The sequence below is a fragment of the Pinus tabuliformis genome, chromosome 4_2 (genome assembly GCF_031772625.1).
Source record: "Pinus tabuliformis cultivar Carrire ecotype Pingquan chromosome 4_2, CPIR1, whole genome shotgun sequence".
Taxonomy (NCBI): Eukaryota; Viridiplantae; Streptophyta; class Pinopsida; order Pinales; family Pinaceae; genus Pinus; species Pinus tabuliformis.
The window spans coordinates 454180006-454190932 of NC_142304.1; positions in this window are offsets into that span (position 1 = coordinate 454180006).

The window sequence follows — 10927 nt, forward strand, 5'->3', positions numbered from 1 at the left end:
AATGATCCTTTTAGATTAGGGTACAGGAAACTCAGAATAAAATTTATCTAAAAATTTTACATTTACAATGGTAATATTCTAAAGGTAGTTTTGTTACTACACTTTCATTATCCCATGATATCATAACTACAAATATCATAGAAAAATATCAAAAGTTAAGACATGTTATTAACTTAACAACACCCATAAATTGAGTGGAAAAAACTAAATAATGGAAAAAGATTGATTTCAAATGTTATGAAGAACCATGACATTGGGTTCAACATCAAAAATGTTTTTCCTTTCTGAGCACCAAGGAAAGTGCTTAGATGATATGTCATTCTATACCATTCTTAGAGGAACAAAAGCAAGAAAATTACCGTACCTGAAGATGGGTTATACCCATTATGAAACCGAACCATCAGGGAGTGAAATCAAAATTCTAGTATTAGAAAAATCCTAAATATAAGTTTAACACCACCCAGAGGGTAGCCATATGAGCTACACTTTACATTGTCCTAAACTCTTGGTATGGATACCAAGGGTGAAAATAATATTAAGCATCCAAAATAATAAAAATAAACCCTTTTGACCAGTAATAGTAATAACCAAGATGTAATTTCCAATAGAACAGTGACGCATTTTGTTCAACCATTTTACAACAAAATGCATCTTCACACCAAATAACCTTTGGAGGCTCGATTTATGGCCGACCTAAAAGTTATAATGAACTGAAATTTCGAGTGATGACCTTAGATCCCAAATTCATAAATGCAAACATTGATAACAATGTTCTCACACGTGTAGGCTAGGGAATGATAAGTATGATTCTTCTAGGAAGAGGGACTTGCAATATAGTAACTCAAGAAGCTAAAACATTTTAAGTGGACCTGATGTTAATCTTACATTTTCATACCTATTAGTACCCAGTTCAATTACTGACCATGTGTTTGTAATAGCAAGGAAGGAAAAATAGAAATTCGATAGGAGACATCCATAATGATAACATTAAGGAAGAAGGAAAGTTCAAAATATAAGTGTTCTCTGGGATAACATAAAATCATCACATATATATTCAGGGAATCAAGTATACCAATCCTAGAGTAAAAAAAATTAATTATGATAATTTTAAGACATACCTGCATTATTACCCCATATGGTATTCAAACCCTAGAGTTCCAAATCGATCTAGTATCTTGTCCCCACTTCCTAAAAGAAAAGAAAATCAACTACATAATGGGTATTTTCAAACTGTCATGTAAAAATATGTTGAAGGACAAATACAATGGTGAGATATTAGCTAAAGGAGGAATGGTGAGACCCCGATATGAGTGACTGTGGGAAGGAAAGAATCTAAAATTTAATGCAAGGAAGACCTTACACATACAAAAGAGGGTTTTGTCATGAAAATAAAGAGGAACAAAGACTTCATAGACTTAAGCCAATAACTGTCATAAGAATGCTAGTGAGGCATTTTAAATCTCACCTGCAATTTCTTTGAAGGACAACTTTAGTGTTAACAAAAGGTTGCCATGCTTCGTTGCCTCTTTCAAATGTCTTGGTACCAAATGAGGGAAATTACATGTGGAACATAGGCATTACAAAAACACTAGTTCCAAGTGGTGGTAGAACACAAAATAGCAAATGAATTGTTACGCGGAGGATAGTTAGGCTCAATAATACTCAATTCTACCCCTTGATTTCTTTAACATCATCTTGATTGTCCATTGATTCAATTAGGTCGATCACATGGTGAGCATGTGATGGAGGGGAACGTGGAAATTATCGATCCAAGTACGAATTTCCAACATGGTGCTTTCGTCGAACCCAACAGGTATATTTAATATGGCAATGAGATTAGGTGATACTCAAAGAATTCATTTTATAAGGGTTAATCACATCTTAGGACTTCATTTAAGGAGTATAATAATGTTATCACTCTCACTAAGTTTTAACTAAGGTCACTTCTGTAGAATACATTAATGGTTATGCATTGATATAAACACAAAGGGAACCATGCTTTCATTGATAGGCATACTCACAACACGGCTCAATGGAGTTACATCATCCAGGTAGTTGTTTTCCTAGTGTGAAGCATAGATTTTGTAAAGAATTAAATTATATTCTTAGTATATGTTAAAGCTAAAGAATTTGTGAGAAAGGATAATGCTTCTCAAGGTTAATCTCATAATGACATTTATAAATATTTCATTGATGCATAAAACTAAGAACTGGAGTCAATAGGCCATGGTATCCATTACCATAATGATTTCAATCTTGTAGCATAGGAAACCAAAAATTTTTTATAAACATGTTCACCTATAATTAATGGAAAACTTAGTTACTTAACCCCTGAAGGGAAAATTAGTTATCAAACCATTCTATACATAAAAAAAATAAAAAATAAAAAATAAAAAATTGGTAGGAAATAGGTAGTATTAGAGCCAAGTTTCAACACTGGGCTCGTAGGGAATAATCACATTAGAATATAGTTAAGTAGAGAATTAATAAGAGAAATTAAGTAATTGTTATTCTAAAGTTAATTATGTGGTTATAAGGTGTTCCAGTAAAATAGAGTTACAACTGGATATCAAAGACGATACCAGTCTGCCTGCAATAACTGGGGAAGGGATGTATATGGACCTAGGAATGAGAACCAGTACAACTACCAATCAGTTCATGGATATTGTAAACAATTTACAACAGCAACTAGTTTATCTAAGAACCAACAACGAGAGGCCACTAAAGGCAATTGAAGAATGAAGTAAAATTATTAGAGACCTAACAACAAAGTCCAATCCTAATATGATTTAGACATGAGAGGATGAGGGAAGAGTAGAGATCTGGAAAAGGAAAGTGGTGGAGACTAAAATTGAAAGGTATGAAAGAGGGATGATTTAGACAAGACTTATCCAAAATCCCAGAAAAGGAAGCAAAAAGAAGAACTACAAGGGAAATTCAAAAAAATAAAACCCCTACCTTTTATGGGGAAATGGAGGAGGATACAAAAGCGTGGCTTCTCAAATAAGTATTTTAAATTTGATGAGTATGAGAGCAACCTAAAGACCATATTGGTCATTTAACAGTTGAAAGGAAAGGGTGTTTTATGGTGGGAAGAAGACAAAAAAAAATACATATGTTAGAAGAAAAGACAATGTCCTGGGAGGAGTTCCACAGTAAATGTAAGTCTCAATATCTGAATGAATGATATTATGATGACAGAGCTGAGGATTTTCATGAGTTAAGGTTCAGGAGATTATCTATGTATGAATTTGTATTGAAATTCACCAATTTATTGCGATATGTCCCTTATATGAAATAGGAGAAAGACAAACTAAAACGCTTTTTAAACTACATGCCAAACTCATACAAGGAAAGAATTCAGTTAAATAACCCTAGAAAAATGGATGAGGTGGTAAGGAAATATAGACTATGCTATGAACAATTTAAAGGTAAGAGTGAGAGTTGAAAGCCTTAGCAAGAGAAAGAAAGAAACAAATTTGCAATGAGGGAAAAAATATAGAAACATACTTATCTCAAAAAATTTGGAAGCAACATCAGCGGAAAAAATTTAGTAAAGGAAATTTAAATAAGTCGGCACAATCTCGAACTGGGTCCAAACCCATGCATTCGAACAATAAAAATACTAGCAGGGTTAAGGAGAGGTAACCATTGAGGTGTTGCAGGTGTGGTGAACCTCATTTGCTAAGGGACTTCCAACATAATGTCAGATATGTTCAAAATATTCAAGTCATTTAGGAGGAAACAATGGTGAATGATGTTTCTAGAAACATCCCAAAGATAATTGCAGCACAAGAGGACAAACAAGTAGAGTACCAATCTACAATGACTGAGATTGAAGGTACCATATTAAACCAATCTGTTTTTTTGCTAATTGATTTAGGGCCTAGTTCAAGTTACATTAGTCCTTAGACTATGGAAAAATATAAATTAAAAGTTGAAAAATCAAGTCTGCATGGATGGTATATGTAGCAACTAGTACAAAGAGGAGAGTAACAAACCAAGTGAGGCAGTGTTTTATCAATTTAAATCATTGTTCCACATAAGTAAACTTGAACATACTTCCCTTAGGATCCTATGATGTTTTAATAGGCATGGATTGGTTAGAAAGACGTAAATATGTTGTCAATTACTTGGATAAAAGAGTAAGTTGTGTGAGCCAAGATAGGAAAACCTAGGTAATCAAAAGCATACTGAAGCCCATATCAGTTAGATAGATTTCCGTCTTACAAATGAAAAAGCATGCAAGAAAAGGGTGTCAATTATTATGGTGCATGTTGAAGCAAAGGAACAACAATTAGGAAAACAAAATTTAAAGGCCTTGCCAGTTATAAATGAATTTCAAGATGTGTTTCCATAAGAAACTATGGGCGTACTTCTCTACATGGATATCAATTTTTCAATTGATCTAGTGCCCGATGCAACTCTAGTATCTAGAGCTCTTTATAGACTATGTATAGTTGAATTACTAGAGTTGAAGATGCAATTACATGAACTACTCGACAAAGGGTATATCAGGCCTAGTGTTTCACCACGGGGGAATCTTGTATTATTAGTAAAAAAAGAAACATGTTGCATTTAGAATGTGTATATATTATCGGAAATTAAATAAGTTAACAATTAAAAACAAATACCCATTGCCTAGTATTGATGATCTATGCGATAAAGTGAGGGGGAAACCATATTCTCAAAGATAGACTTAAGGACTGGGTATCACCAGTTGAGAATAACAAAAGAAGACATTCATAAGACATCTTTCCGAACCAGATATGGTCACGAGGAATTTTTAGTGTTACCATTTCACCTTACTAATGCACCAACAACATTTATGTGTCTAATGACCAACCTACTTCATAAGTACCTTGATAAATTTGTACTAGTATTTATAGATGAAATTTTAGTGTACTCCAAGAATGAAGAAGAACACTAGTAACATTTGAATTTAGTTCTGCAAATTTTAAGAGAACGTCAAATATATGCTAGGTTGAGAAAATGTGAGTTTCATTGGGAAAAATACAATATCTAGGCCATGTGATTTTGAAAGAAGGACTGTATGTTGATCCTGAGAAGGCCAGGGCTATTTTGAATTGGTCCATAGATAGGGATTTGCATGCTATCTGCTCATTCATGGGGATCAAAGGTTCTCTAAACTGGCTTATCCTATCATGCCCCTATAGAAGCAAGGAGAAAAATTTGAGTGGCCACCCAAATGTCAAGAAAGGTTTCACAAATTGAAACACTTACTAGAAGTGGCCCCTATTTTAAAAATTGTAGACCCAAACAAAGAATTTGTTGTTTGCACAAATGCTTGTTTGGAAGGTTTAAGGGGAGTCTTGATGCATGAAAATTCAATAGTGGCATATGAGTCTAGAAAGTTAAAAGCACATGAAGAGAATTATTCAATATATGATTTAGAGCTAGATGCAGTAATACCTGCTCTAAGGATGTGGAGACACTACCTATTGGGAAAAATATTCACCATAGTAACCAATCATTTCATCTTGAAATATTTTTCAACCAACCAGATCTTAATGCTAGACAAGCTAGATGGATGGCTTTTCATAGTGAATTTGAATTTGTTAAATATTAAACACATAGAAGATAGAGAAAATAAAATAACATATGCTTTAAGAAGACATGTGCATGCTCTAATGGAGATATTTGTTATAAGTATTAACACAAATTTTGTAGAGATGATTAAAAACACAATATTAGAGGATCCTCGATACTTGGAAATTCAACAGAAATTACAACAAACAAAAATTCCATGTTATGCTAAAAACTTTGAAAAAATATTTATTTATGGAAATACATTGTATGTGCTTAATTTGAGTCCTCTGAAAAAAATGATACTTCATGAATATCATAAGAAAACTTATGCAAGACATCCTAGATATCAGAAGATGATAACGAAATTAAGAAAATAGCTTTTTTGGCCATGAATGAAAAAGGAGGTAGCAGTATACTTATAAAATGCCTAGAATGTTAGAAAGTGAATGTGGAACACCAACACCGTAGTGGATTATTAAATCCACTTCCTGTTCCTGAATGGAAGTGGGAAGTAATTTGATTGGATTTTATTACAAGGTTTCTAAATATAAAATAACAGCATGATTCCATTATGGTGGTGGTCGACACCTTAAGTAAAGAAGAACATTTTATATCGATACAATCTACTTATGCAACAACACAAGTTTCCAACATTTTCATGAAAGGGATTTTCCAATTATATGGAGTGCCAAAAATGATAGTGCCTAAGAGAGATTATAATTTCACTTCCAAATTTTGGAAATATTTATTTGGAGGCATTGGAACACATTTAAACTTTAGCACTACATATCACCCCCAAACTGATGGAAAAACAAAAAGGAATAGTCATATTTTGGACAACATGCTAAGAATGTATGTCATGGAAAAACCTACCAAATGGGAGGGTTTTCTGCACTCAGCATAATTTTTCTATAACAACTATCAGAATTTGATTAAAATGAGTCCTTTCGAAGCTCTTTATGGAAGAAAGTGCCATAGACCTCTTAGTCAGAGTCAACTAAAGGAAAGATTAATATTCAAGCTAGATGCATTGCATGGAACAGGTGGTGCGAAAAATTAAACAGAATATAAAAATTGCATAAGATAGATAGATAAGTTATGCTGACAAAAATTGAACTCACAAGGAGTTGAAGGTGGGGGATCATGTATACTTAAGAGTGAAACCAAGGAGGAGAACCCTCAAAACAGGAACCTCTACAAAACTAGCACTGTGATTCTGTGGTCCTTTTGAGATTTTAGACAGAGTTGGGCGAGTAGGATATCAGCTCGCATTTCCCAACCATATTAAAGAACAAAATGTTTTTCATGTATATATTCTACATAAATATGTCCATGATAATGCTCACATGATTGAAATTTGATGCAGGTGGAAGCAGAAGGAGACTCCTTGCATAGCCACTTCATATGTTAGATCACAAAGAGATTTTGCTTCGGTATCGATCCATCGCTCACATTAAAGTGCAATGGAACTCGTTACACAGAAGGAGGCTACTTGGGAGCTAGAAGACAAAATACAAGAAGCCTATCCAACACTATTTCAGAAGGGAAGTGAATGGAAAGAAAACACTTAGGACAGTGTGGAATAAAACGGGGGTGAAGATGTAATACCGCTCTGATTTTGATGTTAATGTCTTGCTGCATTAGGCTAAGCTATTTTTAGATTAATGGTAGGCAAGCCATGTTTGGTTGCATTAAAAGTGCACCTTAATTTATTGTGATGTAACGAATAGACCTTTTATTCATAAATAAAAAGGCTGGGAACTACCTTGGAAAGAAACACTAGAGTAAAGAGATTTTTTCCAAATTAGAAAACCATCATGTATGGATAAGATCAAAATAAATATTCCCTAGAAATAAATCCTAAAATCCCTAGGAGGCAATAGATAAGATTTAACGAGATGAGAGAGAAATATGTATTAAATAACTTATTTGGAGAAAGATGCTAAGTATGGGTGGAATAAGGCATTGTGGGGGAGAAATGAGGGCTTTAAAGAAATGGAAATAAAACCCTAGGCAATGGGCTAGTGTACCCACAAAAGTAGGACGATGCCATGGAAATTTGTTGGGAAGAAATATTATAAAAGTATTTGATCTTGAAATGAAGGGTGTGGATTCTCATTGGAAATTGATCTCATCTTGGGGGGAACTAGTCAATCAGTTCATGGTAGGGAGGATGGCATTTTTTACCAAGTTTTGTTCTAGCCACATAATACTGTTTGCGTTTGAGTACACCTAAGTTTAGAGTGTATTGATTGAGTAGGTGTGCATCTATACAATTTATTTACATATGTTTCTTTTGTTCAATAGTATGGAACATGCATGCAGGTTATAATGAATATGATAATATTCTCTTTCGAAAAATTTATTCAGTTGTGAATACTATATGTTCTCTCAAATTTTGATGCAAGTATGCATAACGAGAACGAATGGTTACATTATAAATCTTGGATTCCTTTTCTATACGGGTAGTTTGGAGGAAGCATTTAGATGAGGAACTTTCTTGGTAATGAATATGAAAAGATATGTAACTATTGCTTGAATATGATTATATGGTATTTTATATTGTAAATTGTTTCCATCTTGGTGGAATATATATATATAAGAGGATAATTTCATGATGATGATCACTAATTTGGTGATATGTCAAGTTTATAGGAAATTCATTAATTATGAATTCGTAAATTAGTCTTGATATTAAAATTTATCTATGTTGGGAAGGTAAAGTCTAAATATTCTCAGAGGATCAAAACTTTTACCACCTGAGCAAAATAGAGGGGAATAAATATTCTGTTGAATGAGAAACTATTTTCGCATTAGGGGAATCATATGCATGTGTTCCTTTTTGGAATATCTTCTTACAAGGTATCATTATTACACAAATAAAATAGGAAAATTTGAGGTACTCAATTTCAATATGGGTCTGGAGCTATGGGAGAAGGAATTTGTTTGCTGATGTAGCTATAGTTAGGTGATTACAAGAGCTCTTATGAGTTCACCTGATTTCTGGGTGAAGTTAGCTTAAAGGTTCTCTAACATTAAGAGTACTATAACCAAAGAAATTTTTGGATATCAAAAGAAAACAAAAACGTAGTTTAAGTATCCTGCTAAATTAGGGTATATGCAACTCAGAATAAGCTTTATTTAAACAGTTTGCATTTACAACAACAATATTCTAAAGCGGATTCATTATTATACTTCCATTAGCCCATCATATGAGAAATATGAATATAATAGAAAAATATTAACAGTCAAGACATGTTATTAACTTAACAACATCCATAGATTGAGTGGAAAAAACTAGATAGTGGAAAACCATTGATTTTTGAAATATACTAGAAACACAAGTTATGGAGAACCATGTCATTCAGTTTAACATCAAAAATGTTTTTCCGTTCTTAGCTCCATGGCAGGTACCCATATGGTAAGTCATTCTATACCATACTTAAAGGAAGAAAAAAACAAAATTACCATGCCTTAAGATGGGCTATAGCCATTTTAAAGCATAGTCATATGGGAAAGAAATTGAAACTCTAGTATTTAGAAATAAAAATCCCAATTATAAGTTTAACTACACCCTGAGGGCGGCCATCATGTCTATGCAAGAGCTACACTTTACATTGTTAGAAACTCTTGTTATGGAGACCAAGGGTGAAAATAATATTTATCATCCAGAATAATAAAAGTAAACCTTTATGACCAATAACAATAATAATCAAAAATCAATTTCTAACAGAACAATGATTTATCACCTAACCAGCCTCAAAAGGACTGTAAAGAGAACCATTTTACAACAAAATGGGTCTTCACACTAAATAACCATTGGAGGCTCATTTTACGATTGACCTTAAAGTAATAGCGAGAAAATTTTTAGAGCGACGACCTTCGCTTCTAACTTCATAGAAGAAAACACTGATAACAACATCACCATACATGTAGGCCACAGAACAATAAGAGAAGTGAGTACGATTCTTCTAGGAGGTGGGACTTGCAGTATAATAACACAGGAAGCAAAAACATTTTCAGGGGAATTGATGTTAATCTTACATTGTCCTACCTATTAGTATTTAGTTGCAACACCAGTCATCTTTGTGTACCGGCAAGGAATGAAAAACTTATCTTCAATCAGAAACATCTAGAATGACGACATTAAGAAAGAAGTGAAGTTCGAAAAATAAGCATTCTCTACGAAACCAAGACTCATCACATATCTATTTAGGGAATAGAGTATGCCAATCCTAGAGTAAGATAATTTAATTACAATAATTTTGGGACATACGTGTATTATTGCCACATACGATATTCAAACCTTGAACTACCAAATTAATCTGGTATATTGTCGCCACTTCCTAAAAGAAAAATAATGTCAACTACATCATGGGTATTTTTGAAATGGAAAGGAAAACTATGTTGAACAGTAAATAAAATGGTGAGTTATTACTTGACAGAGGAATGGTGAGACCCTGGTATGAGTGACTGTAAGAAGGAAACAATTAGACTGTAAGTGCAAGGAAGAGACCAAAATTCACATATAGAAGAGGGTTTTGTCAGGAAAATAAAAGGGAACAAATATTTTAGAGGCTAAAACGAGTAACTGTCATAAGAACACAAGTGAAGCATTTTAAATCTCACCTACAAGTTTTGTGAAGGAAAACTATAGTGTTAACAAAAGGGTGTCATGCCTCATTTCCTCTGTTAAATGTCCAAGTGCCAAATGAAGGAAAATACCTATGGAAGAGAGGTGTTGTGACAACACCAGTGCCAAGCAGTGAGAAAATACGAAAATGCAAATGAATTGTTACCACAATGAAAGATAACGTTAAGACTAATAAATTCTATAACTTGATTTCCTTAACATTATCTCAACTATTCATTGATTCAGTCAAGTTCATCACATGGTGAGCATGTGATGGAGGGTAACATGGAAACCCTAGATTGAAGTACAAATTTCCAAGACGGCGTTGTCATTGAACCCAAAAGGTATATTTAATATGACAATGAGAATAGGTGGTAATCAACCAATACATTTTATAAGGGTTAATCACAGCTCAGGACTTCATTTAAGGAGTATAATAATGTTATTGCTCTCACAAAGTTTTAACTAGCGTCCTTTATGTAGAATACAATAATGGTTTTGCATTGATATCAACACAAAGGAAACCATGCTTGCCTTTGATAGGTGTACCCATAACAAGACACAATGAAGTTACATCTTCAAAGTACTAATGCGCTCCTAGTGTGAAGCATAGAGTGTGTGAATAATTAAATTATATGCTTGGAATATGTTAAAGCTAAAGACTTTGGAAGCAAGGGTAATGCTTTTCAAGGTTAATATCATACAGACATTTATAAAGATTTCATTGATGCATAAAACTAAGAA